Source organism: Scyliorhinus torazame, chromosome 4 (assembly GCF_047496885.1).
Source record: "Scyliorhinus torazame isolate Kashiwa2021f chromosome 4, sScyTor2.1, whole genome shotgun sequence".
Lineage (NCBI taxonomy): Eukaryota > Metazoa > Chordata > Chondrichthyes > Carcharhiniformes > Scyliorhinidae > Scyliorhinus > Scyliorhinus torazame.
Genome location: NC_092710.1, coordinates 192,561,640 through 192,568,371, shown reverse-complemented (window position 1 = coordinate 192,568,371; position 6,732 = coordinate 192,561,640).

The following is a 6,732-nucleotide window of genomic DNA, read 5'->3' as shown; positions in this document are numbered from 1 at the left end:
ATAGACAAATATAATTCCTATTATTTTAAACTCTTATGAAACTTTTATCATGGAATGGAAAGAACAGCACTCTCGATTCTAAAATTCGTTTTTCAGGGCCAGAGAGGCTGTTCAGCAATAACTTTGACTGCCAAGAAGAATTCAATTATATCTCATTCAAGAAGCCTTCACTTTATCAATGGTTTTTACAGCAACATTAGAATTTGAAGTTCATGTGAAATTGCATATTCTTTGCCAGTAACTGTGGAGAGCTCCTTGATGAAACGTTCATTGACCAGAAACATTAATGCTGTCTGACCTACTGAGTATTCCCATCATTTTCTGTATTTTATCTCTGCAAAAATGGCAAAAGAGTACCTTGAATCACTGGCAGCAGCTTCTGGATTTCTGAATTGAACTGTGCATGCATGGACACCACAGATGTTGCTGACAGTTTCACTGTCATTGCCAATATCTGATTTATCTTCAAAAATCCCTTATCTGGATTTGGATTTTGTTTATTGTCAGTTTATTGTATAGTGAAAAGTATTTTTCTGCGAGCAGCTCAACAGATCATTAAGACATGAAAAGAAAAGGGAATAAAAGAAAATACATAATAGGGCAACACATGGTATGCAATGTAACTACATAAACACCGGCATCGGATGAAGCATACAGGGTGTAGTGTTAATGAAGTCAGTCCATAAGAAGGTCATTTAGGAGTCTGGTGACAGTGGGGAAGAAGCTGTTTTTGAGCCTGTTCGTGAGTGTTCTCAGACTTCTGTATCTCCTGCCCGATGGAAGAAGTTGGAAGAGTGAGTAAGCCGGGTGGGAGGGATCTTTGATTATGCTGCCCGCTTTCCCCAGGCAGCGGGATGTGTAGATGGAGTCAATGGATGGGAGGCAGGTTTGTGTGATAGACGGGGCTGTGTTATCACATAATTTCTTATCTCAAATTAAATTAAATCCATGGAAACATCAAAATGTGATTTTTCAAAATGTAAATCTTAAATTGTATTTAAACACATGGTTGATATCTCTGCATATTTATAACAGAAATAAATATCTCAACACCAGGTTTAAATCCAACAGGTTTATTTCAAATCACAAGTTTTTGCAGCGCTGCTCCTTCATCAGATGAAGTGGAGGCAGGTTCATAAACATAGCATATACAGGCAGGGACACAATTGTCAGATAATTAGAATGGAATGTGAAGGATGGCTGGAATGCAAGTCTTTACAGGTCTTTATAGGTACAAACAGTGTGAGTGGAGTGTGGGATAATCACAGGTAATCGAGGTGTGAATTGTCTCAAGCCAGCACAGTTAGTAGGATTCTACATATCCAGTCAGCATTGCTAAAGTGTTCCCTGACTGGATGGGAACACTCCTGCCTGGCGATTGTTGCGCAGTGTCCATTCATCCACTGTCGTAGCATCTGCATGGCCTCGCCGATGTACCATGCCTGCAACATATGAGGTAGACAACGTTGGCCGAATCACATGAGTATGTACCGTGTACCTGGTGTTCTCATGTGTGATGGTAGTATCCATGTCGATGATCCGCATGTCCTGCAGAGGTTGCTGTGGCAGGTTTTGTGGTGTTGTGGTCTCTGTTCTCCTGAAGGCTAGGTAGTTTGCTGCGAACAATGGTCTGTTGAGGTTAGGCAGTTGTTTGAAGGCAAGCCAGTGTGGAGTTTGCACTTTCTCCCAGGGTCTGCTTGGGTTTATTTTCATTTCCTCCCACTGTCCAAAGATGTGCAGGTTAGGTGGATTGGCCATGCTAAATTGGCCCTGAGTGTCCACAGAGTTAGGTGGGGTTACTGAGTTACGGGGATAGTGTGGAGGTCTGGGCTTAGGTAGGCCCTTTCCAAGGGGCGGTGTAGACTTGATGGGCCGAATGGCCTCCTTCTGCACTGTGGGGACTCTATGATTCTATTCTATGATTCTATAAAGTAGTGGAGGTATTGGGATGGCCTTGGCGAGATGTTCGTCATCATCGATGACATGCTGAAGGCTCTGAAGAAGATGTCGTAGTTACTAGTTGGGCGAATGGTAGCACAAGTGGCTAGCACTGTGGCTTCAAAGCACCAGGGTCCCAGGTTCGATTCCCTGCCGGGTCACTGTCTGTGAGGAGTCTGCACATTCTCCCCATATCTGTCTGTGTTTCCTCCGGGTGCTCCGGTTTCCTCCCACAGTTCAAAGGCATGCAGGTTAGGTGGATTGGCCATGATAAATTGCCTTAGTGTCCAAAACGGTTAGGAGGGGTTATTGGGTTACGGGGACAGGGTGGAAGTGAGGGCTTAAGTGAGTCGGTGCAGACACGATGGGCCGAATGGCCTCCTTCTGCACTGTATGTTCTATGTTCTATGTTCTCCGCTCTGGGGAAGTACTGGACGACGGAGGGCATTTTGTCAGTCATATCCCATGTTCGTCTTCTGAGGAGTTTGGTGCGGTTTTTCACTGTGGGGCGTCTGAATCATCGACTGATAAGTGAAGCGCCATATCCCGTTCTTACGAGGGCGACTTATGTGTCTGTTGCGTTCCTCCTCGTCCGAGCAGAACCTGTATATATGGAGGGCTTGACTGTAGGGGATGGCTTCTTTAACGTGTTTAGGTTAGAAGTGGAACATTGTGAGTGATGTACCATCAATTGACGACAGACGAGGAGTCGGGAGGTAAAACCCACAGGGTTAATAGCATAGAACATAACTGGTGAATTAACTGTATTTACATTCACCACATTCACCCCCTGTAAAAAACTAAAGTCCGGCAGGGGTAATGGGTCACAAGTTCAGCCGGTCCGGTGCCCGGATCGTACGCTATGACCGCTGAAGCACTGCTGTTGCAGCCACTTCACGCACCCTTACCACCTCTGAACTTCGACACTTCTCGGTCGAAAAAGAGGCTCAAGCCATCGTGGAAGCCGTGCGGCACTGGAGGCACTACCTCCCTGGAAGGAGGTTTACCCTCGTCACCGACCAACGATCGGTAGCCTTCATGTTCGACAATACGCAGCGGGGCAAAATCAAGAACGATAAGATCTTGAGGTGGAGAATCGAACTCTCCACCTATAATTACGATATAGTATATCGTCCTGGGAAGCTCAACGAGTCCCCAGATGCCCTGTCCCGCGGCACATGCGCCAGTGCGCAAGAGGACCGACTACGGGCTATCCACGACGACCTTTGCCACTCGGGGGTCACCCGGCTCGCCCATTATATCAAGGCCCGCAACCTGCCCTACTCCACCAAGGAGGTCAAAGCTGTAACCAGAGACTGCCAAATCTGTGCGGAGTGTAAACCGCACTTCTATCGACCAGATAAGGCCCACCTGGTGAAGGCGTCCCGGCCCTTTGAACGCCTCAGTATCAATTTCAAAGGGCCCCTCCCCTCGAATAATCGCAATACCTACTTTCTCAATATTATTGATGAGTTCTCCCGTTTCCCGTTTGCCATCCCGTGCCCCGACATGACCACCCCCACTGTTATCAGAGCCCTGCACAGTATCTTCACCCTGTTTGGTTTCCCCAACTAAGTCCACAGCGACAGGGGCACGTCGTTCATGAGCGACGAACTGCGTCAGTACCTGCTCAGTAAGGGCATCGCTTTGAGCAGGACTACCAGTTACAACCCCCGGGGAAACAGACAGGTGGAGAGGGAGAATGCGACGATCTGGAAGACCGTCCTACTGACCCTATGGCCCAGGAATCTCCTGGTTTCCCACTGGCAGGAAGTCCTCCCCGATGCGCTCCATGCTATTAGGTCCCTCCTTTGCACAAACCAGACTCCTCATGACCGCTTGCCGCTTGTTTATGTTCCCTAGAAGGGGGTACGCATCAAATTGCATAAACCGGTTAATGGTCTGGCTGTAATCAACCACCATCCAGAGCTTCTCCCCGGTCTTGACGACAACCACCTGAGCTTTCCAGGGGCTATTGCTGGCCTCTATAACCCTCCTCCCGCAAGAGACGCAGGACCTCAGACCTAATAAATATCCTGTCCTGCATGCTATATCACCTGCTGCGAGTGGCTTCTGGCTTGCAATCTGCGGTGAGATTAGCGAAGAGGGAAGGAGGGTCGACTTTCAGAGTGGCTAGGCTGCACACAGTGAGCGGGGGCAGGGGTCCGCTAAAGCTAAGCGTCAGGCTCTTGAGATTACATTGAAAATCGAGCCCTAAAAGGAGGGGGGCGCAGAGGTCTGGGAGCTCAGCTGGAAATTAGTGTACTCAGCGCCCTGTACCGCTAAGGTTACCATAGTGCACCCTCGGATTTGTACCGAGTGCGACCCGGAGGCAAGGGAAATTGTTTGTTGCGCCGGGAATATCGGGAGCGAGCAGTGGCTTACCAGATCCGGGTGGATGAACCTCTCGGTGCTCCCGGAGTCGAACAGGCAAGGTGTCTCGTACCCGTTAACCCGGACGGCCATCATTGAGCTCTTGAGGTGCTTGGGTCGCGACTGGTCCAAGGTGACTGCGCTGAGTTGAGGGTAACCGGCGGCGTGGTCGGCTGTGCTGGGGCGGCCCCCCGGTGACTGTCTGAGCAGGTCGTACGCGCCGAGCGGCGTAGCAGATAGCGTCCAAGATGGCGGCCCCGTTGATCAAGCGTGGTGGGCGTCGAGGAAGATGGCGTCCAAGATGGCGGCCCCCATGGATTGCACGTGGCTGGCTGCGTGGGGGAGGATGGACAAAATGGCGGCCCCCTGAGTCGCACGCGCTGTGCGGAGTCGGAGTCGGCAGGCATACTGCCACATTGCGAGGTCTGCGGGCCTGAGAGTCGGTAGTCCGGGTCTGAGGGTTTGCGTGCTTAGGCTTGGCGAGGCAGACCCTGGCGAAGTGCCCTTTTCGGCCGCAACTGTTGCAGTGCGCGTTGCGGGCCGGGCAGTGCTGTCGAGGGTGTTGAGGCTGGCCGCAAAAATAACAAGGCAACCCCCCCATGATGAGCGGGTGGGCGCGCAGCACAGGCCTGGTGTTGTCTCTGGTCAGGAGCCCACGAGGGGGTCGAGTGTTCGGCCGGAAATGCAGTGAGGCTCTGGAAAGCGACCTCCAGTGAAGTCGGCAGTTTCACCGTCTCGTCCAGATCCTGGGCCCCTTTCTCGAGCAGTCGCTGCCGCACGTAATTTGATCTGACTCCCGCAACGTAGACGTCTTGGACGGCGAGCTCCATGTGCTGAGTGGCCGTAATGGCCTGATAGTTGCAGTTGCGCGCGAGGGCTTTGAGGTCGCGCAGATAGTCGTTGAGTGACTCCCCGGGGCGCTGGCGTCGAGTAGTGAGAATATGTCGTGCATAGACCTCGTTCACAGGCCACACGTAGATGCGGTCGAGGATTGCGAGAGCGGCGGTATATGAGGTGGCCTCTTCGAGTTGCACAGAAATGCGGTGATTCACCCGTGCGTGGAGGAGACTCAATTTTTGTTTGTCCGTGACGGATGACGTCGACGACGCGGCAAGGTAGGCCTTGAAACACTGCAGCCAGTGTGAAAACATTTCCTTGCCTCCGCGGCCTGTGGATCGAGCTCCAGTCTGTCAGGTTTGAGGGCTGACTCCATAATCGTTTTTGTTCAGATAGTTAATTAAATTGATGCGACCATCAATTCACTCAAGGACTGGTGTCGGAGTAAAACAGTGGTTTTAGTTAACTATCAACTTTGCCTGCCTGCGACTGAGGACAGTCCCACAGGCCAGCTACTCTTATACTCCTTCAAAGGGGCGGAGCCATGGGCTGAGCCCGTATATGCTCCAACATCCTCCAACATCTCCCCCTGTGGGTGAAGCCATACAATGGCCCACAGATAAACCCCACAGGGTTAATAACATAGAATATAACTGGTGAATTAACTGTATTTACAAACAGAACATAACTGGTGAATTAACTGTATTTACATTCACCACAGTCCCCTTACGTTCCAGGTGACTATCCTGGTGGGGGGCTTCTGTCCCCTCGTTCCTGTGGGATTAACCATATTCACCTGGTGGACGCGCCCCTGCCCTCCTGGGGCCGTACAGGATGATGCGGTCGGGCCCCTGCACTCCGGGGCTTCCCTCCGTCCAGGGGACCCCCACCATGGTCGCCCGCTGTGCGCCCGCCATGCGGGTAGCCCCCTTCACTCTGGGGTTTCCCTTCGCCCAGAGGCCGTACTGGGTGGATGCTTGCAGCGATTCCTTGTTCTGAGCCCTTGTTTGCGGCACGCTGTAGCCCTATTGCTGTTCCTTTTCTAGCTTTGTTTGTCCCTCCGTCCCTGTGTTCCGCCTCCTCCCCTGTGCCACCCCCAGTCTCTCCCTTTCCTCCCCCTTTCTCCCCCTCTCCCGTATATCCCTCCTTTGTCCCTCTTTCCCCTGCTCATGTCCCCGTTTGCTCTCCCGCCTTTGTTGAGTGGTCCTACCCACCCTCTGCCTGGCGCCGTCACCTCAGTTGGGGGCACGCTGCGGCCCTGCTTTTTTGCATGTCCCAGGTGCTAGCTTTCTTGCTAGTACGGCGACCCCCCTCTGGGGAGTTATTGTCTCGCTTCTCCCCTGCCCAGCCTCTGCGTTTTTTTTGCCCACTCTTCCCCCGCCCTACCCTGCGCTCCCCCTGTTTGCTCACCCTTCTCCGCTACTCTCGTACCCTTGTGCTGGGGCCTGGTTTCTCACCTATGTTGGTTCGTTGGGTAGCGGTTTGCTTTGTGTGCGCTTGACATGTTGGGGGTGGGGGGGCCTGGCATTGCCTCCCCCCTCCCCCCTCCCCGTCGGTGTGTTGTTGCCCCTTACCAGGGGCCCC